At 31.2% G+C, this 24,340-nt stretch overlaps 2 long non-coding RNA genes across 2 annotated transcripts; both read left to right on the forward strand.

The window, feature by feature from the left end:
- Positions 1-720: 720 nt before the first annotated feature.
- On the forward strand, positions 721-22,921 carry LOC143057021 (uncharacterized). Its single transcript, XR_012972602.1, has 3 exons — positions 721-874; positions 1,493-1,699; positions 22,837-22,921. It is a non-coding gene; the product is annotated as an uncharacterized LOC143057021 (long non-coding RNA).
- Positions 1,762-2,353, forward strand: LOC143057024 (uncharacterized). Its single transcript, XR_012972603.1, has 2 exons — positions 1,762-1,809; positions 2,261-2,353. It is a non-coding gene; the product is annotated as an uncharacterized LOC143057024 (long non-coding RNA).
- Positions 22,922-24,340: the final 1,419 nt, after the last annotated feature.

Below are 24,340 nucleotides of genomic sequence, written 5' to 3' on the forward strand. Positions count from 1 at the left end.
GTAGTAAGAGATGGATACCAAAGCATAAAATCTACGAAAGAGGAAAGAGAATATTAATACATCAACGTAGAGATGGATATCAATAGTTATCAAAGGTACCAGGATTATAATTTAAAACGCTAGACGCGCGTTGCACCTACATAAGACTCATTAGTGACGCTCAGATCAAAATAGAGAAAATAGGAAGCCAAACAAGTACAAAGTTGATTCTGAAGAGCATTTACAACTGGAAGACATAAGAAAATATTAACACACCCACAGGGAGGGGTATAAAGTAGAACAATTACATTTACTGTAGAAGAAAAAAGAGACTGATATCAAAGCATTATATGTACGGAATCCATTGCTATATCACAATAAGGATATTACTCGAAGGAAGGGGGAAAACATTACAAATGAATTATATTTGTATTTCCAAAAGTTGTTTCTAAATTTAGTAATTAATAATATGAATGTGGATCTAATAACAACTTTTCAAAAGACAAAACGAGATATAAGGTATTTTTTCTTTCACAAAAATCAGTCGGTTATTAATTCTTTGTGCACAAAACAGCACTAAAACTTTATTCGGTCACAATTAGAGTCTATTCACGTTAAAAATTAAGTGCACGGCTCAATTACTCTTTATAATATTGCTCATGAACTTTTAAACTAGTCTGGTGTGCATTTGACACAAATTCAACAGAAAAAACGTAAAAGAATACTAAAATTTTCCTAGTCAGCAAACAACACAATAGTTTTTGTGTCTGATGTTTTATTTTGCGTAGTCTGGACAACCGGTTTTGAATAGATGTGTCAATGATATATAAACAACTGAACGCCATATGTCCCAAACACCCGTCATTCCCTGTTCGATTAAACACCTAAAAATAAGGTAAATATAATACAATACGACATTTTATGCGTTACATTGTTATGTACTTTTCAGGATTTTCACAATAACTAACAATCTTTACGTTTAATATTGTGCATTAATTATCATATTTACAGTAACATTTGAAATAACTATACAACATGTAAGCTATACTAGCAAAATTTAATAGAAAGAACGATAGCTTTTGATAAAAGGGAGTTATAAGAGGGGATTAAATATATTAAAATGTTATTCTCAACACTGCACATTTTGCTTTCCAATCGTTTATTTCATTATTTGACCGTATATGATGAAGATTATTCGGAAAATCGCGCACACAACAATTTTATCATATATTGTCATATACTTAAAGTGAACATATAAATCCCTATCAGAATGAAAATATTCAAGATACTGTGCGCCATATTGGTGATGCTATAATAATAATAATAATAATAATAATAATAATAATAATAATAATAATAATAATAATAATAATAATAATAATAATAATAATAATAATAATAATAATAATAATAATAATAATAATAATAATAATAATAATAATAATAATAATAAAAACAATAACAACAACAACAATTATAATAATAAGAAGAATAATTATTATTTATCATTTAGGTAAACCTCTGCAATATGAAAATATTCAAGATTCTGTGTGCGATATGCATGATGCTAATATCAGTTTTAGCAGTAACAGTTAGTGGAATGCCTCCACGCGGAAGACTTGAATTTGACAGAATAAGACCACCAAACGGAGGGCTTCGTTTTAACAGAGTTGAAAGAGATACTAATGGCCACCATTTGGATAGAACCTTGGGATTACTGGTAATTACAAATCTTAAGAATTGCTTATTCAGAACATAAAGTTTAATAATAATAATAATAATAATAACAGAGTAAAAAGAGATGCCATTGACAACACTTTGGATAGAATGGTGAGTTAACTGGTATTAACAATCAAAAAGATTATTTTATTGAGTTTTTAAATTACAACAACAACATAAACAACAACAACAATAATAATGATAATAATAATAATAATTTTATTATTATTATAGATTATCTTTGATCATCTCAACGAGATTGATTTTCTCGCTTGATCCGGGACGGTTGAGATGACCAATGATAATCATTTTTACATATGTCGACGTTGTCTATTTCACGTCAATTTCATTAGCAACTCCACGTGCCGCCTTAGTTTCTAGCGATAATTTTCCATCTCAACCGAGTATCATAATATGAAAAATTATTACAAAACAAGATCAAAGGAAAAATGCACAAAATAGCGATAATAATAATAATAATAAAAAAAAATAATGAAAATAAAAGTTATGATAATAACAATAAAAAAATAATGTAAAAATAAATATAATTGTAATTTTTCAGGTGGGAAGAGATTAGTGGATTCATGACACCACACACTGGATCTTTCATCATTGAAGCTGAACTAAATATGTTTTGAATTAAAGTTGAACTCTGTATTAGTTTTGATTTTATCTTCAAATGATACCTTTTTGTCCTTACTTTTTACTGGATCGTTAAAAAATGTTACAAAAATATCGCGCTTCAAGGTAAATTTAAAAAGGTGATAAAACTAATTATGTGGATTTTGATCATTCCCATTCGGTAGGGAGATTTTTGTCAGTTTAAGTGAAAGGTTGAGATATCATGAACATTCTGTTTTTAAAGACGAAACGCACGTCTGTCGCAAGTACAAAATTTCGATCCTAGTATCTATAATGAGTTTATTTATGTGCCTGACCTAAGCTATCAACCTATTATCCAGTATGTTGTTGATTGCTCTTTGCCTTATTTAGTATATGCTTATGTTTAAGCATACATAAGACATTTCTTCTTTTGAATTGTTTCATCATATAGTGTCACACCGGTTCCTTATTTTAACTTGCTGTACGGAGTGGGTTCTGTACACTGTTGAAGACCGCATGGTGATCTGTAATCATAGACATCTTTAGATTAGTTGTCAAATTGTCAATCATAACACATCTCAATATATGATAATATTAGATACCAGAACTTCTCAATTTCATTATCTGCAGGAGAGATATCAAAGCTTTATACCAACTGAATAGATTTCGAGATCTCATATGACTTCTTATGCGTTTTTGGTTTTTCTTGTGGTTGTAGAACACACAGTGACAAAAAGTTATTGCTATCTTTGTGATTTGATAGGTCAGAGATGTATAGTTTGCATAAAGTGACCTGCTGGTCTGAGTCCGCAGCTAGATACGACCACAGAGGTGCAACCATGAACAGTTGAGGCAAAAACTGACACAATATTCGCGCTTGATAAGGTCTGAATTTGGATAGTATTAAATAATAGACACAAATAACTGTAGACAAAGAACTTAGAATTGGTTATATGATTTGAATTTATATTCAATTTTTGCTTTTGTGCAATACACTAAGCTGTTGCAAATTGACTCTCTAACCCCCCCTCCCCTCCTTAAAAAAATGTGGACACTCTTTTTGTTGTTGTGTGCTTTTGTGCAACATACAATGCTGTTGCTATATGACTCTTTAGCCCCCCCCCCTAAAAAAAGTTAGTACACCCTTTTTTGTTGCTTTTGAGCAATACACAATTCTGTTGTAACCCCGGCACCACAAACAAATAAAATCCTCTCCTGGATATTTTCTCCCCTTTCCCCCTCCCCCCCAAAAAATAACATTTGAAAAAAAAAATCGTTTTAATTAATGAAACCTTGAAAATAAAATGTCCACCACAATTTCTATTTTATTTTACCGAGTTGCTCATCGTACCAATTTTTTAATGCAAAACTCTTGTTCTGACTTTTTTTCAAATTTCTTCTTCAAAACAAATATAAATCACAGTACAGCTTTCAACAATGAGCAAAGCCGATACTGCATAGTCAGCATGTACGTAGTATGAGAAACAGATGTATTCAGAAAATACCTTAAAGTTGACCAATGATTCATGAAAATGAGATCAATGTCAGATGAGCTTACCAGACATTCAGGTGCACTATTCAATTACAAAATGTTGAATTCTATTCACCAAATATGGTTTACCTACTACAAATATTTCAGAAAGAGACAATCACACCAAATGAATGTTGACCATTGAAATATGAAAACGATAAACTCTGCAAGATGGGCATATATATTGGTACGGTGACCTATAGTTGTTAATTTCTGTGTCATTTGGTCTTTTGTGAAGAGTTGACTCAATAGTAATCATATCACATCTTTTTTTTTCATATGCAGCTCACAACCACTCTGTCTGAGACTTATGTCTACTCAAAAAGGATTCTCAGATTTTATACACAGGCATTTGGGACATGAACCCCCCTTTTTTGGACCCGACTGTATTAAAAAAAAACACACTATAATAAAAAGAAAAGTCTTATTCTTTTAATATTAATAATTTTCTACAAGTCGCAACAAACCATTACTAGTCGATTATAAAACCTTTTTTACTATCAAAACGAACCCCAAGTGAGGAAATTGTTGTAAACTGTGTACTCGAAAAGGTTTTCAACCCATAAACATTGTATGTCGACCTCTATAAGAAAAAGCTTGTTTATTTCGTGTTGTTAATGGAGAACATTTTTTTGACTTTTGCGTTATGCATTGTTTTGTGTTTTGGTTTTTTTTATTTAGAAAAGAAGGGATTGTATCGTTTAATAGATTTGTTAATGATGAAGATCAGTTATAAAAGAGATAATGTTCCAATGATTAGTAAATAAGTAACAACGTTTTGACACATAAAACATAAAATATAATAAAAAAAGATGCAAGGGATGGAGTTTTAATTATGACACCTCTCTTGTCTACCAGGGAGATAGCCTCTTTTTTGGATTTTCTACGGTAGCAAACCGAACTGGTCCTGATTCTGTCCTCCACATGGAACGTGGGTGGGTCTTGTTGCCGAGCAGTCCTGTCTTTCTGGAAATTATTGTCTCTCTCGTGACCTCGGTTCTCCTCGACATTAAGCAGAAAACGAAAAACCATCCGCTATATACCTCAGGAATAGATTAATTAGCTGTATTTTGCAAAACTTTTAGGAATGTTGGTTCTCAATGCTCTTCAACTTTGTACTTCATTTGACCTTTTTTTTGGATTCGAGCGTCACTGATGTGTCTTTTAGCAGACGAAACGTACGTCTGGTGTATGTACAAAATTTAATTCTGGTATCTATGATGAGTTTATTTATCCAAATCAAAACTGGCACTTCTTAAGCTTTCTTTGATTTGCTTGTGCAATGTAATTGATGTGAACTCTAAATGTTGAGATTGTATCTTAATATATAACTAGAACACTATAACTAGAACACACCCGCGAAATCGCGGGCATATTTAGGTTGTAAACTGTTGTAGGATGAATTTTTCTAAAAGATATTATGGAGAATTTCATATAAGATATCAAAAGCCCTCTCCATTTTTTCCAAAGTCCGTTGTGTGTTTCCTTTCTGTTAAATTCAACTATTTTTCGTGTTTCTGGCCTTCTACCACAATATTTCTTCCCCACTGCTACAATGCATTTTTTGGTTAAGTCAAATTAAATTAAAAATTTGCACCGCTTCAAACATTAAATAAATGAAACTGCTTATACACCATTATTATTCTAATAAAATGTGCTTCTAGGACAATCCATCAGTGCTTTTCCTATTGAGAGCCTATTAACATGCCAATGGTAGGATTTGAATCTCGTATAAATGAGTAAGGCTCATTTGAGGGGTGGTCTGAGGGGCCCTAATCCCGAAATCCCGGTATATTATTCTGTAAACATTTAATTTTCACACTTTTTTTCTCTAATCTTTAAAAAATTAACCCCTTTTTTTCTCTAATCTTCAAAAAATTAACCCTTTTTTCTCTAATCTTCATTTTTTTGGCCCGTTATTCTCTAATCTTCATTTTTTTTGCCCGTTATTCTCTTGTCTTCATTTTTTAAGGGCATTATTCTTTAATAATTTAACCCCATCCAAACCCTCTACTATGGACACATTCTTGTTTCCACATGTTTAACTTATTTCAATAAAATCTGCAACTGGTATGACCCCTTAGATAGTAAATATTTCAGAAAAAAGTAGAAAGAATACCGAGAGTCTCGGTATATTATAGTAGTTTAATCGAAGTTTGAAGGTGGATAATTGTTTCTAAGGAGGTATTATAGTTACGGTTCTTGCGATCTAAAAACCATGATATGGAGAACGCTCTGATTGGCTTATTTATTTTTCATTTTTGTAATCTATCATACGATTGGTTCTTGTGCATGTTTAAAACCGGAAGTCTTGTATATGACTAAAAGTCAGTCTGATAACGGAAACAATATCCGGACACCTATTTTGTCGTTTTTCTCCCAAAATAACTCAACCTAAATAATCATAAGAATGGATGACAAATGCGACTATGCATGTTACCTAAAGAACACAGAGGCATGATGATTAATCTATTGTGGAAGGAAGAAAAGCGACACACAAAATGAGGTCTTCTCGTTTAATAGTATAGATACTGTTATGTCTGTCATGAAAGGTTACTTGTTTTAAAGGGAATCAATTTTTATCTTATACATTTATGTATTTTATTTCATTGAACATTATGTTTTAGATGCATTTGTAGGTACCTTGCCTGCAAGTGCCTCCGTTGTAGAGGGATAATTTCTTAATAAATATTCATATTATATATACAAGGGCATGATTTTCTCATATTGTTTATGGATTCTTGATTTTACAAAATATCCGATGGATGTGCATTGCTTGAATTGTGCCTGGAAGAACATGACTTTATTTATTAGTTGTAATTATTTTTGAACAAGCGAGTATATATTTATATCGGTGCTTTGTGTTTACTGTAGATTCATTATCATTCGTAGGGTGCCAATTTTCGTCGATTTCGTAGCTTAAGATAAACAACTAATTCAAATTTTCCACGGATAACACATTTTCTATAAGTTTGTATGCCGACATTGGTAAAACAACGAAATCAACGAAAATGCAAGTTCATCTCAATCCAGGAAAATCGGTACCCACGTAAATAAATGAATCCCAAGTATTGTTTTTGTGGATTCTTTGGTTTTTCGTGCTTTGTACCATCCATGGATTTGCGCCTATAAAATTATTTTTACAGTCGTTCCCATGTTGTGCTAATATGCCACTGACTCGGGTCAGGGGATATTCAGTTCTTAAACACGGGCCACATTCTTCACGCGACTGTTCCAAGTGGTTGTGCATGTCTGTTATATTTGTTTTCGTTAATTGTTTTAAGTCTATTATAATTAAGCCACTTAGTTTTCTTGTTTAAATTTAATTGTGTCACAATTTCAAAGTCTGGGTCTTTTATAACTGATTATGAGTGCATTTCTTTCTAACCAAAATTTTGTAAACGTTGTGTCGCGTTTTTTTCTTTTCTTCTAAAAGCTAAAATAGTGTAACAAATACATCATGTGTACATCGTTCAATCAGTGTTTACTGACCCTGTTTGAACTTTCAATAATGCATGCACATGTTGTTGGTAAACAGACTTGTTTTACAAATAAAGGCAACAGTAGTATACCGCTGTTCAAAATTCATCAATCGATAGAGAAAAAAACAATTCCGGGTTACAAACTAAAACTGAGGGAAACGTATCAAATATAAGAGAACTACGACACAGCAGAGACATAGCATTAAAATGTAACACACGCAGAAACGAACTTTAATATAACAATGGCCATTTTCCTGACTTGGTACAGGGCATTTTATGAAAAATGGTGGGTTGAACCTGGTTTTGTGGCATGTCAAACCTCCCGTTTTAATGGCAGTGTTAATTATAACATTAAAATGACAACATTACACGAAGGGTTATGATAAATAAACAGATAAATAGGAGAGAAAAATATAGGACTGAGAAACAAACGAATAATAGCCATCAAAAGGTAACAGGTTACAAAACAAAATTATACGCCAGACGCGTGCTACGTCCACACAAAACTATGGTCAGATATAAAAAGTTTGAAAGCCATAACAACTACAAAGATGAAGATAGCCGAGGACCAAAAGTTCCAAAAAGTTGTGAGGCCAAGCGAGTATATATTTATATCGGTGCTTTGTGTTTACTGTAGATTCATTATCATTCATATGGGAAGTCAAATTGTTGTCTATCAATTAAATGCGCTTCGCCTCCAAAAAAAAAAAACCAATTCCCGTTTGAATGGTTTTACACTTGTAATTGTGGGGCCCTTTATAGCTTGTTGTACGGTTTGAGCCAAGGCTCCGTGTTGAAGGCCGTACCTTGACCAATAATAGTTTACTTTTATAATTGTTATTTGGATGGAGAGTTGTCTCATTGGCACTCATACTACATTTTCCTTTACCTAAAAGCAAAACACAAATGAAATCATTAACTTTATATTGTTTTCACAAATGATCAGATTTTCCTTCTAACTAGTTAAAATTGTTAGAATAGCTTATCTGATATATTGTTAATTCAAATGATACTGTAAAATATAATTATTTATGCACAATTAGGAAGACAAAACTGTTATTTGTTTTGAAATTCATGAAAAGTACCTTAAAATATCAAGCATTATGATTTTTTTTTATTAAAGTGTTATTTTCATTTAACTTTTTGCTGCAGAAATCTTAAAATAAAGAAAAAAATCAATGATTTCAAAACTATGTTGTATTGTATTTACCTTTTTTTTGCTTCTTTTACAGGTACTAAATAATATTATCCTAAGGGGAAGAAGAAAATAAATGTTTCAATTATTTCAATAAAGAAACTGACCTTTTTAACATGATATATGCTTTTTTAGTTTAATTTTATTAATTTTATTTCTTTTTATTTCTATTTTGTTTATTTGTTTTTTGCCTAATATTGTTTAAAAGAGGAAGGGTGCTACATTTAATTATTTCATATTTAGAATGTAGAATAATAGCATGAATAGGCAAACAAAATAAAGTATAGAGAAAATCGTTCTAGCAAAAAAAAAAAAAAAGAATAGAGCATATTGGTGAACTAAAATATAAGTTTAGATTGGGAAATTAGGAATATTGAAACATGAGCCAAAAAAATATTTTGAGGTGTTCAAATATAAAGAAATGACAAATAAATTAAAGTTATGGAATAGAAAAGAATGACTTCAAGAATTAATTACAGTAATATGTATCTGAAGACACTCATCATACAAACTACAACATTTTAGACTCTTTTTGAATAATTTGGTAGTCCTCTGGTTTTCTGTTAAATCAGTATTTCACTGCTGCAAGTCTCTCTTTCACCTCTTCTAAATCAAACTGATCATTAAAATAACTTAATAACCTCGACCTTGATCTCTCTGGGAAAATCTTTTTTTGGTAAATACCCTGTTGCACGTCCACCAATAAACACGGCCACTGGTAACAACTTGAAATTGTGGTCAATAAAAGTGTTGCATCGTTCAACAGTTCAGTCATTCTTCCAAGAATCCTGAATTCCACTGTTTAGATCATTCTTAGTTGAAAGTTTTTTTTCTTATTACACCGCTGCTTCATCATACTCCAAACCATTTCAATTGGATTAAAGTCTGGGCTTTCAGAGGCCAAATATCCCACCAGTTAATTTGGTTTTCCTGCATAAACCTCTTACTAAGATAACAACGATGTTTTGGGTCATTGTCTTGTTGAAATCTGTGCTGATCTGGATAAGTTTGTCTAATAAATGGCAAAAGTCCAAGTCGTAGTATAGTATTCACAAAGAAATCAGATTTTAGAATACCTTCAAAGATCAAAATTTGAGTGGTACCACGTCGGCTAATGCCTCCCCAAACGTGGACTTTAAGTGGATGCTTTGACTTCGGCAGTACAGGAGCAACGCAATCCTTTCTTCTGAATATAACAACTAAATTATCGTGAAGTTGAACGGTTGTCTCATCTGTGAATATGATATCGTCAAATTGTTCATTGACTGCTATAATAAAAAATGGAAAACAACACGTTTTATAATTTATTGCGTCCGAAGCGCTTTTCTGGATATACCTTCATCAGGAACGCTCAAAGCCAAACATTTGAAATCCGAAGATGTATAAGTACCGAAAATTGTTGAAGAGCTGCTTACAAAACTCAACTCTCTTTAATTTATTTGCTTCACGAATCACCTGTCCATAACGAGGTGCTGATGCAGTGTATCCGGCTGAATCTATCATTTTTCGAACGGCAGCATGGGTATATTTACTTGTAATTGTGCCCTTGTCTGATAAACGACGCATAATGTCACTGCATATTTGAGTTGGATTTTCATCAAGTGTAGATTTAACAAAATCAAAATCTGCATCTGTAATACTTTTGAATGTCGGAATTTTCTTTCTTGACAAATGTTCATATCCAGCACGACCATTTTGGTACTTAATAATCACATTTTAACAGCTCCCCAAGAAATATATATACCATCAGCGGACAACTTTCGTAGTATGGCATGCACGGGACATCCTTGTTGGTACAGAGTATAAATTTTCATATTGTCATGATGTGTTAGTTTAAACTTCGGCATTTTCGAAATGATTTAATTTTGAGAAAAAATATTTGTTTTTTATAGAAACAATAAAATTGAATGACATAATTGTGTGATAATTTATTGTCAGCGTGATTTTTAGGGTACCGGAAATGTATCATCTGACAGGAGACATTTAACGAAATTCAAATATGTTCACTAATAAATAAATTTTAAATGTCATATTACTGATTTAAAATTTTAAAAGTTTTTTTTAACATTTATATAAAAAGTGCAATAGACTTTTCAGGAAAAAAAATCCTATTTTTAAACCTCCCTGAGAAAATGTAAAAATTGAAATTTCCCCGTTTTATTACCAAATTAAACCACTTATTTTTATCAAGTTGATCCTCTTTTGAATGGGGTTAAGTGAAAACACGAAAATGGTATTTGTTTTTTGTGGAATGCCTGTACATTTGTATTAAAATATTAACTTCTGTATCAATAATTATCTGTTTTCAAGATATCAGCAATTTAATATCCATGTCCGTATTGAGGACTTTTCAATCTACGGGCATGAATAGTTATAAAGGGGGTCATAGTTAATTGCATTTTTTCTTCTTCTAAAAATGAATAAAATATCGATTCCAGTGATACCGTTTATTTTACGAATGAACAAGAAAGATAAAAATAATTATATCAACTGCCACCAGAGTACCTGTGGTTTATTACATAATTGTGGTCTATTACATAATAAACCAAACAGACACACGATCTCGTCTTTCGGGTTATAAATGTCATTTAAAAGTAGCCTTCTTACAAAAACTTGGTGTAGACATAAAATCAGATTTGAAAATCAACAAATATGCTACTTGAACTGTCTACTTTAGTTTCTTTGTGACAAATAAATACACAAGAAATAACTTCCCATTATAAAATCACACGACACGCGTACGTGGTCGTACATAAATCGTTTGCTGCCTTTTCGTACATGCTTATTGATTAACAGTAAACATACACCAAACATCGCTCTATAATAATTGATAAACAAAACAACAAATACCAATGAAAAAAATCGGTCAGACAGCTATAATTTAGAACATCGTAATCTTCATTCAAAAGAAAAAAAAGTTAATCGGGAAAAGTTTAAAATCGAAAAAGAAATATTTACTTAAATATTCCCATTAAATCACACGACACGTTGTTTTACAAGAGAGTAATTCGTCTTTGAATAGCGTAATCGAAGGCTTTTCATAATTAATGACGAAATTTAAAAAGTAATCAAAAAAAAAAAAAAAAAAAAAAAAGGGATTGTAAAATCTGTCATTCAACCTGAAAATAAATTAATACAAATCAAATATACACCATGAATACATTTCTATAAATATCTTATCGAGATACATCTACAGGTAAAATAACTGATAAGAACTGATCACTGTCCATACGTAAAATCAGGTGTCGTTTATGACTCTGGACAATATTCCTCAATATTCATGCAATAACCCCATATTATTCGTAGGGTGCCAATTTTCGTTGATTTCGTGGGAACAGATAAACCATTTATTCAAATGTTTAACAAATTACACATTTTCTATTATGTTGTATGCAGGCATTGGTAAAACAACGAAATCAACTATCAACAAAAAAGCATTTTTTTAATCAATCCACGAAAATTGGTAGCCACGAAAATAAATGAATCACCAGTTTTTGTTATTATGTTTTTTTTTGTTTTTTTTTTATGTTTTCGTACCATCTATGGAGTTAAGCTAATGAAAACTATTGTTACAGTTGTTCCCCTTTTGTGCTGTTAAGCAACTGTCCCGGGTTTCCAAATAGATTAACGTATTGTCATGTTTTTGCTTATTCTACATTGACTAGAGGTAAAGGGTTGAGATCTCACAAATATAAAAAAAAAAAAAGATTTGGTATGATTGCTATTGAGACAACTCTTTACAAGAGGCCAAACTGACACAGAAATAAACAACTATAGGTCACCGTACGGCAGTAAACAATGAGCAAAGCCCATACCGCATAGTCAGATATAAAAGGTCCCAAAATGACAAATGTCATTCCATTCAAACGAGAAAACAAACGGCCTAACAGCCATTTATCGTCCCTTCAGACGGACTATCATCGTTTCTCAAGACCATATTCGCAAATGTTGTCAAGGGAGCCTGAAATATTGGAATGAGGATCGAACCATGAACCTTTGTGTTAGAAGTCCGATGCACTTACTACTACACCACGACTCTCTTAAAAAAAGTTTAACCACGTCGCATTGTTTCGCCTGTACCAAGTCAGGGGGAAAAGAGAGTGGGGGTCAAGTCAGGAACATTTGACCCTTCTTAAGTCTTGTATGTTTTTTGTTTTTTTTAATTTTAGTTCATTTATATGTTTCAGAGTTTAGGGTAACGTATATTTTTCACGGAACTAGTACACATATATTTGTTTAGGGGCAAACCGAAGCCAGCCTCCGCGTTCGGGATTCTCTCGCTATGTTGAAGTACCATTGATGACCTTGTGCTGTTTTCTTCTCTTAGGTTGGATTGTTGTCTCTGATTCACTTTCACCATTTTCCTTCTCAATTTTATTACAATCATATTTTTCAAGGATAATATGGCCAGTAGATTATGAATAAAATTGAGAATGGAAATGGGGAATGTGTCAAAAAGACAACAACCCGACCAAAGAGCAGACAGCAGCCGAAGGCCACCAATGGGTCTTCAATGCAATGAGAAACTCCAACACCCGGAGGCGTGCTTCAGCTGGCCTCTAAACAAAAATGTATACTAGGTCAGTGATAATGGACGTCTTACTAAACTCCGAAATATACACAAGAAACTAAAATTGAAAATCAAACAAGACTAACAAATGCAAGAGGCTCCTGACTTGGGACAGGCGCAAAAATGCGGCGGGTTGAACATGTTGTTTTTAGATCTCACCTCTAGCCAATGTAGAAAAAACAAACACACAACAATATGCACAGTAAAATTCAGTTCATAAAGAAGTCCGAATCCGGTGTCAGAATAGATAACAAAAGAAACTAAACAAAATGACAATGATACATAAATTAACAAAGGACTACTAGCAGTAACTGACATGCCAGCTCAAGACCTCAATTTAACTGACTGAAAGATTATGTCTTCATCATTAGTATATGTAAAGACAAAAATGGTATAATTTAAGACATTTAAAGATGAAATAAACACTAATACAGAGAACAACTATAAATCAAAACATATTTAGTTCAGCTCCGAGGATGAAATATCAAATTTGTGGGGTCGCAGACCATCTAATGTCTTTTCACCTGGAAATATAAAAAAAATCTTTATTTCTACATTAGAATTTATTACTTATTATAAGTCTTTCCACTATTCTGTCTATTCGCTTTTGAGACTGGCCCTGTTTAGTCGAAGACTTTTAATTGTTAAAGTTATCTCCCCAAACACTTTGTGGTGAGATCTCCTCCGTAACATGAAAGAAAGCGACAAAGGAGAAGGTTCACGAAGGGTTAAAATTGGCCCGAAAGTTTTGATTTTTTTTTAAAAATCGGGCCAAAATATTACAAATTTCACATAGAAATATTTGTGATAATATTATTAAGACAAATCATATATTTTGTTGGTATCTTCCGTAAAAATATATGAAGCTATGACCCCTTAAATAAACATTATTTGTATTCTAAGGTAGATTTTGGTAAATAATTTCCATTTGATTGTTTTTGGTATAATTAACCTTGGCCGCCATTCACGATCCAAAAAGTTTTTATAGCGATGAAATCTATATCAAAATTGGAATCTTTTAGTTACAAAACATTTTCATAGTAGGTGGTGGCCGAAGTGTTCTTGAAGCTTTTAGGTCTGAAAATTGCACAAAATCATCTTATTTTGACAAAATGTTCAAAATAGGCTGACTTAGGCGAATATTATGTATTTTAATGCAAAGAACTGATTTATATAGCATTAAGGCTTTTGAAATAGACCATTGTGACCTTTTTGGTGTTTTTTTATAAAGTTTATATTTTAGGCCATTTTGTGCCATAAGTGAACCTTACCAAATTGTTCGCTATATCCCATGGATTTTTGTCCAATTTTGACGGAAGCGATACGTAGACTCCATATGAAAGTTATTCCCCCTAATGCATTTGATATAAGTGATATACATTTGTAACTGGTAAACCATAAGTAACAGAGACCTTGGGTCTGTTGATTTCAGGTCCTTGGTCCAAAGAATAGAAAACCAGGTCAAGGTCAATGATCAAGGTCAGAATTAAAATTTTGACTTTTCCTTGTTTATTGATCTCATCTGTCACTTTTAAAGATATATATAAAATAACAAGTGCAAAATGTTTTCCTATTTGTGAATAAAATATGATACATTTGGTCTGAAACAATCCAATGACATCTTGTAAGAGTTAATGGATCTGAAATGATTCAATTTAAGGTTAATTAATTATTACTCCATGTTGATAGTACATGATAAAACCATAGGGTCTCTTACAAACTGTTTGTTGACATGTGACCTTGAAAAATACCAACCGGAAGTGACATAGAGTAAACCGGAAACAGCTATTTTTGTACTTATTTCAATGAAAACTTCAAGTACGTACAAACTAGATATTTTTATGTAAATATACACATAAACCTATCATTTGAGACCGGAAGTGCATTTCGGAAAACAAGAAGTACCTAATATCTCCCATATTACTGGTAAAAGTATTAAGAAACCATTTTTTTTTGGAATCAGTGTAAAGAAAGCTATAATGTGGGACCGGAAGTGACATTTATTTAAACCTGAAGTTTACAATTATCTCCCTTATTTCAGGCAAAAATATATAGAAACATTTATTTATTGAATCAGTATGAAGAAACCTATGCTTGGATGCCAAAAGTAGCTTTGAGTTAACCGAAAAGAGCTTCTTATCAATACTCATATTATAAAAAAAATGAAAACAACACGTTTAATAATTTCTTGCGTCCGAAGCGCTTTTCTGGATTGACCTTCATCAGGAACGCTCAAATCCAAACATTTGAAATCCGAAGATGGATAAGTACCGAAACTGTTGAAGAGCTATATGTCAAAATTACCTATAATATATAGCCAAATACATCTAAAGTCAACTTTGCCTGAGGGAGTTAAAACCTGAGTTTCATAATAATATCAAAATTTTTCAACGGACAATTTTAGTAAAGTTTGTTTTATCGTGTTAGTACCGAAGCACTGACTACTGAGCTGATGATACCATCGGGGACTGATAATCCACCAGCAGAGGTATCTACCCAGTGATTATAAAATTGACGAAAAAGACCTTGTTCTCTGAAAAAACGGTTTTTAAATATTATTTCACTATTAATCACTATATATGTCACCCGATGAGCAATGCCGGGTAACATATTATTTTTCTATCGTCTCTTTCCCTATTAATATTATTATTATTTCATCTTTTGTCTAAAGCATTCCTGTAAAACTGAAAGACAAATATTAACCAAACGTAAGCACAATCATGGCAATCACCATATGTAGATTTGCAATCCTTCTATGGCACTTAATGTAATGGCTGCCGTTACCATTGGGAACTGAAGAATTGTTAAATTATTTGAATACGACTACCCGCAATGGTGGTCATTTTAGAAATTCTTAATTAAAAAATAGCCATGGAGACAGCAAAATTGTGTAAAATTTCAAAAATCTTCAAATGTTCTGAAAATTTACAGATAGACGAACTACCATTCACTTATAATTTTTTTTCAAAATGGCTGACACTTAGTGGCAATGGGGGAAGGTTAATATTTGTCTTTCAGTTTTACAGGAATGCTTAAGACAAAAGATGAAATAATAATAATATTAACAGGGAAAGAGACGTAATGGCAAATCTAGTCATTATTATTATTACAAAATTTATGTTAAATAAATAATAAATTCTTTAAATTTGTAATTACCAATAATTCGACGGTTCTATCCAAATAATGGCCATTGTCATCTCTTTTAACTCTGTTGAATTCAAGCCCTCCAAGTGGTGGCAGTAATCTGTAAGTCGTGGCTGTCCAATGACTGTTCCTGTTAAAACTGCCATTAGCATCATGAATATCGCACACAGAATCTTCACTATTTTCATTCTGCATGGGACTAAAATTATTTGTTCACCTAAAGTATAAGATAATATATAACATAATGTTTGTGCGCACTAATTCCGGAAAAACTTCATCATATACGCTCAAAACATGAAACAAAGTTTTCAAAGTAAAATGTGGTAGATTAAGTTTAAAATATACAATGGAAAATTTAGCTTTGATATTGCTGAACTCATTAGACATACATGATATAGATAAACTCATTATTGATACCAAGATAAACATGTTGTATATCTTATATCTCCCTCGGTTTAATTAAATTATCCCGCCAGTGAGACTGCAATAGTTTAACTTTATAAAGGAAGTCATAGTGATGTCTATTAATTTAATCAGTTTATCCCCCTCCCATCCCCGACAAAAATAAAACACATCAAACAAAAACAATCAAAAAACCTCACACAAATGATCAGATTTTACTTTTATTAATTATTTTTTATGCCCCACCTACGATAGTAGAGGGGCATTATGTTTTCTGGTCTGTGCGTCCGTCCGTCTGTCCGTTCGTTCGTCCGTCTGTCCGTTCGTTCGTCCGTCCGTCTGTCCCGCTTCAGGTTAAAGTTTTTGGTCAAGGTAGTTTTTGATGAAGTTTAAGTCCAATCGACTCTAAACTTAGTACACATGTCCCCTATGATATGATCTTTCTAATTTTAATGCCAAATTAGAGTTTTTACCCCAATTTCACGGTCCACTGAACATGGAAAATGATAGTGCGAGTGGGGCATTCGTGTACTGAGGACACATTCTTGTTTTAACTACTTTGTTTTGATTGTTATTGTCTTTGATAGAACAGCTTATCTTTTATATGGTTATTTCAAATGTAACTGTAAATTATGATTATTTCAAATATTTCAAATGTTACTGTAAAATATGATTATTTCAAATACTTCAAATGTTACTGTAAAATATGATTATTTCAAATGTTACTGTAAAATATGATTATTTCAAATATTTCAAATGTTACTGTAAAATATGATTATTTCAAATATTTCAAATGTTACTGTAAAATATGATTATTTCAAATATTTCAAATGTTACTGTAAAATATGATTATTTCAAATGTTACTGTAAAATATGATTATTTCAAATGTTACTGTAAAATATGATTTTCAAATATTTCAAATGTTACTGTAAAATATGATTATTTCAAATATTTCAAATGTTACTGTAAAATATGATTATTTCAAATATTTCAGATGTTACTGTAGAATATGATTATTTCAAATGTTACTGTAAAATATGATTATTTCAATTACTTCAAATACTACTGTAAAATATGATTATTTCAAATGTTACTGTAAAATATGTTTATTTCAAGTATTTCAAATGTTGCTGTAAAATATGATTATTTCAAATATTTCAAATGTTACTGTAAAATATGATTATTTCAAATATTTCAAATGTTACTGTAAAATATGATTATTTCAAATGTTACTGTAAAATATGATTATTTCAAATGTTACTGTAAAATATGATTCTTTCAAATGTTACTGTAAAATATGATTATTTCAAATGTTACTGTAAAATAGGATTATTTCAAATATTACTGTAAAATAGGATTATTTCAAATAATACTGTAAAATAGGATTATTTCAAATGTTACTGTAAAATATGATTATTTCAAATGTTACTGTAAAATATGAATATTTATGCAGAATTATTAAGGAAAAAAAGTTGTTGATTTGAAATTACTGAAAAGCACCTAAAAAATTATTAAGTGTTTTTTTCATTTGAACTCTTTGTCACAGAAGTCTAAAAACGTAGAAAAAAATCAGTTATTTCAAAACTTTTATTGTATTGTATTTACCTTGCTCTTTTTGGTGCTTAACCGAACAGGGAAATAACAGTATGTCTACACAAGATAAAACATCAATATCACACACAATTGTGTTGTTTATTGACAAGGCAAATCTTCTAATTCTTTAAGTATGTTTTTAAAGAGTTTAAAGGTTATGATCAACAGACTAAACAAATAGTAATTGAGCTTACCTATATGCACTTAACTTTATTGTTTTTAGATTCTAATTTTAACAGAATTTAATCTGTGTGCACTTTTGTGCACATAGAGTCAATATGCGACCGAATTCTATTGAATCTTATTTTTCACGTTGTATTATAACGATATATGGTTATATGTTAACCAAACTAAATAAACTGAAAGTATTCAATACTTTTATTTGAAGTACCTTTTTGTCCTCTACACGGACACCAACTCTAAGATGTTGGAAAAGTACGCTCTGTTTTGTATATGCTTAATCATAAGAAACACTTCTAGATATGGCAAATATCTCTACATGTGAAAAGAACCAGATTAACATGAATAACGATCCTTGAGATTTACAAACTTCTTATAACGGGAGAGCGTCAGTGTGTTTGAATGACTGGATCAATCTAAATGACTCAAAATATAATTCTAGGTACAGTAAAATTTTGAACATACCACAGATAAGTACATGTTATCTGGATGTGGATATATAGATATAGAAAAATATCAGCCCACGAGCCAGAATATGAAGTTAAATGTCGAGTGAGCGTAGCGAACGAGCCATTTAGCTTCATATTCTGTCGAGTGGGCTGATATTTTTCAATATCTATACATTCCACATTTAGATAACATTTTTATCATCTTTCAAAGCAATGTTTTTAATCAAAATTTCCTTTTTTAATAATTTAGAGATGGATATCAATAGTTATCAAAGGTACCAGGATTATAATTTAAAACGCTAGACGCGCGTTTCACCTACAGAAGACTCATTAGTGACGCTCAGATCAAAATAGAGAAAATAGGAAGCCAAACAAGTACAAAGTTGAAGAGCATTTACAACTGGAAGACATAAGAAAATATTAACACACCCACAGGGAGGGGTATAAAGTAGAACAATTACATTTACTGTAGAAGAAAAAAGAGACTCTCCTTTTTTTGATATTTATAAACGATATTGTAGAAGACATTCAAGCTCAAATTAAGCTATTCGCAGATGACACTTCGTTATATATTATGGTTGACAATCCAACAGAAACAGCTAAAATTTTAAATGACGATCTAGATAAGATTTATAATTGGTAAAAAAAATGGCTTGTGAATTTTAATGCCCAAAAAACTGAAAGTATGATAATTTCAAAAAAAATAAATCGACCCTTTCATCCTGCATTAAATATGAACACCCAAGAGTTACAAACAGTAAGTAAACACAAACATCTAGGTGTTTTTTTTTCTAACAACGGATCCTGGAACGACCATATTGAATATATAGTTTCTAAATCTTACAAAATAATAAATATAATGAGAAAAAATGTTCTTGATAGATTTTCACTTGAAAAAATTTACATATCATTTGTTCGCCCAATTCTTGAATATGCCGATGTCGTTTGGGACTCTCAAAATCAGAATTTGATTGCTAAACTTGAAATTATTCAGCTTGACGCAGCGCGTATCGTCACGGGGGGTACTAAACTTACCGGTATAAACAATTTATATCATGTTGAAACTCGATGGGAAAAATTATCTGAAAGACTAACTCATTATCACAAAATTTTGAATAATAAAACTCCAGAGTATTTAAGAGACTTACTGCCTGATTCAGTAGGCAGTAGGCATGATCATAATACAAGACAGAGAAATAATATTTCACAAGTCAACACACGGACCCGTTTATATTCTGAATATTTCATCCCTACAACAAAACTATGGAACACTCTTAACTTAAACATAAGAAAATGTGAATCTCTATCATTATTCAAAAAACAAATTAGTATCCAAAATAGTAAGACCCCAGCGTTTTATTATATAGGACATCGTTTTGGTCAAATTCTTCATGCTCGCTTAAGAATGGATTCAAGCTCATTGAATTCTCACCTTTTCCTTCGTAACTTAGTAGACTCTCCAAATTGTCGTTGTGGTGATGTAGAAACAAATTCTCACTTCCTGTTATCTTGTCCTATATATACTAATTTAAGACAAGAACTATTAGATTCTGTTTCAGTTCTTCCTGTCCAAGTTAACACAAAAATTTTGCTTTTTGGATCAACGGTACTCTCAGATGAGCAAAATAGTCTTTTATTTAGTTTGGTGCAGAAATATATTATTAAAAGTAAACGTTTTAACCCTTGATGTTAATGCTTCATCACTCAATAGGAACCAAAGCATTTCACACTGTATACATTACAATAATTCATGTTTATTTATTTATTTTTTTTATTTATTTTTTTTTTTTCATTAAATTTTTTCTTCTTTTTTTTCTTCTTTCACCTTTTTCATATTCATATATTTATTACAGAGCATGCCAGTATTTATATTTATGTATTGTTCAATAAGTGTATTATTTTTGTAAAGGAGACAGATTTGTAAAAGCAAATTGCTTGTTTCTGAATCCTGAATATTTTTTTCCTTTGTATAATATCGTATTATGATGAATTATCTGAATAAATATTGTTTAAACTAAAAAAGAGACTGATATCAAAGCATTATATGTACGGAATCCATTGCTATATCACAATAAGGACATTACTCGAAAGAAGGGGGAAAACATTACAAATGCATTTTATTTGTATTTCAAAAAGTTGTTTCTAAATTTAGTAATTAATAATATGAATGTGGATCTACTAACAACTTTTCAAAAGACAAAACGAGATATAAGGTATTTTTTCTTTCACAAAAACCAGTCGGTTATTAATTCTTTGTGCACAAAACAGCACTAAAACTTTATTAGGTCACAATTAGAGTCTATTCACGTTAAAATTAAGTGCACGGCTCAATTACTCTTTATAATATTGCCCATGAACTTTTAAACTAGTCTGGTGTGCATTTGACACAAATTCAACAGAAAAAACGTAAAAGAATACTAAAATTTTCCTAGTCAGCAAACAACACAATAGTTTTTGTGTCTGATGTTTTATTTTGTGTAGTCTGGACAACCGGTTTTGAATAGATGTGTCAATGATATATAAACAACTGAACGCCATATGTCCCAAACACCCGTCGTTCCCTGTTCGATTAAACACCAAAAAATAAGGTAAATATAATACATTGATATGTACTTTTCAGGATTTTCACAATAACTAACAATCTTTACGTTTAATATTGTGCATTAATTATCATATTTTACAGTAACATTTGAAATAACTATACAACATGTAAGCTATACTAGCAAAATGTGATAGAAAGAACGATAGCTTTTGATAAAAGGGAGTTATAAGAGGGGATTAAATATGTTGAAATGTTATTTTCAACACTGCACATTTTGCTTTCCAATCGTTTATTTCATTATTTGACCGTATATGATGAAGATTATTCGGAAAATCGCGCACACAACAATTTTATCATATATTGTCATATACTTAAAGTGAACATATAAATCCCTATCAGAATGAAGTCAACATTGGACTTTTTTTTAATATTCAAGATACTGTGCGCCATATTGGTGATGCTAATGGCAATTTTAGTAGAAATAGCAAGTGGATTACCACTTTGGGGACGGTATGAAAAAAAACAGGATAAAAAAATATGCTAATGACAACACTTTTTAAATTGCCGTAGGATAACTGGTAATGACAAAACAAAAGAATTGATAATACATATCGAGTTTTATAATAATAATAATAATAATAATAATAATAATAATAATAATAATAATAATAATAATAATAATAATAATAATAATAATAATAATAATAATAATAATAATAATAATAATAATAATAATAATAATAATAATAATAATAATAATAATAAAAACAATAACAACAACAACAATTATAATAATAATAAGAAGAATTATTATTTATCATTTAGGTCAACCTCTGCAATATGAAAATTATCAAGATTCTGTGTGCGATATGCATGATGCTAATATCAGTTTTAGCAGTAACAGCTAGTGGAGTTCCTCCACGCGGAAGATTTGAATTTAACAGAGTAAAAAGAGATGCCATTGACAACACTTTGAATAGAAAGGTGAGATAACTGGTAATAACAATCAAAAAGATTATTTTATTGAGTTTTTAAATTACAACAACAACAACAACAACAACAACAAAAACAACAACAACAATAATGATAATAATAATAATAATTTTATTATTATTATAGATTATCTTTGATCATCTCAACGAGATTGATTTTCTCGCTTGAGCCGGGACGGTTGAGATTACCAATGATAATCATTTTACCGCTGTTCTACATATGTCGACGTTGTCTATTTCACGTCAATTTCATTAGCAAATCCACGTGCCTCCTTAGTTTCTAGCGATAATTTTCCATCTCAAGCGAGTAGCATAATATGAAAAATTATTACAAAACAAGATAAAAGGGAAAATGCACAAAATAGCGATGATAATAAAAATAATAGAAAAAAATATGAAAAATAAAAGTAATGATAATAATAATAAAACAATAATGTAAATTGTAATTTTTCAGGTGGGAAGAGATTAGTGGATTCGTGACACCACACACTGGACGTTGAAGCTGAACTATATATGTTTTGAATTAAAGTTGAACTCTGTATTAGTTTTGATTTTATCTTCAAATGATACCTTTTTGTCCTTACTTTTTACTGGACATATGATCGTTAAAAAATGTAACAAAAATATCGCGCTTCAAGTTAAATTTAAAAAGGTGAAGTTCATAAAACTGATTATGTGGATTTTGATCATTCCTATTCGGTAGAGAGATTTTTGTCAGTTTAAGTGAAAGGTTGAGCGATCATGAACATTCTGTCTTCGATTCCAACGTCTTTTTTAAAGACGAAACGCACCTCTGTCGCAAATACAAAATTTCGATTCTAGTATCTATAATGAGTTTATTTATGTGCCTGACCTAAGCTTTCGACCTATTATCCAGTATGTTGTTGATTGCCTTATTTAGTATATGCTTATGTTTAAGCATACATAAGACGTTTCTTCTTTTGAATTGTTTCATCATATAGTGTCACACCGGTTCCTGATTTTAACTTGCTGTACGGAGTGGGTTCTGTTCACTGTTGAAGACCGCATGGTGATCTGTAATCATAGACATCTTTAGAATAGTTGTCACATTGTCAATCACAACACATCTCAATATATGATAATATTAGATACCAGAATTTCTCAATTTCATTATCTGCAGGAGAGATATCAAAGCTTTATACCAACTGAATAGATTTCGAGATCTCATATGACTTCTTATGCGGTTTTAGTTTTCTTGTGGTTGTAGAACATACAGTGACAAAAAGTATTGCTATCTTTGTGATTTGATAGGTCAGAGATGTATAGTTTGCATAAAGTGACCTGCTAGTCTGAGTCCGCAGCTAGATACGACCACAGAGGTGCAACCATGAACAGTTGAGGCAAAAACTGACACAATATTCGCACTTGATAAGGTCTGAATTTGGATAGTATTAAATAATGGACACAAATAACTGTAGACAAAGAACTTAGAATTGGTTATATGATTTGAATTTATATTCAATTTTTTGCTTTTGTGCAATACACTAAGCTGTTGCAAATTGACTCTCTACCCCCCCCCCCCCCCCCTTACAAAAATGTGGACACTCTTTTTTTGTTGTGTGCTTTTGTGCAACACACAATGTTGTTGTTAAATGACTCTTTATCCCCCCTAAAAAAGTTAGTACACCCTTTTTTGTTGTTTTTGAGCAATACACAATTCTGTTGTAACCCCAGGCACCACAAAAAAATAAAATCCTCCCCCGGATAATTTCATCCCCTCCCCCCCCCCCCCCAAAAAAAAAACATTTGAAAAGAAAATCATTTTAATTAATGAAATCTTATGGAAAAAAATATCCACCACAATTTCTATTTACTTCATCAAAACAAATATAAATCACTGTACAGCTTTCAACAATGAGCAAAGCCGATACTGCATAGTCAGCATGTACGTAGCATGAGAAACAGATGTATCCAGAAAATACCTTAAAGTTGACCAA

The sequence above is a fragment of the Mytilus galloprovincialis genome, chromosome 13, assembly GCF_965363235.1.
Source record: "Mytilus galloprovincialis chromosome 13, xbMytGall1.hap1.1, whole genome shotgun sequence".
NCBI lineage: Eukaryota > Metazoa > Mollusca > Bivalvia > Mytilida > Mytilidae > Mytilus > Mytilus galloprovincialis.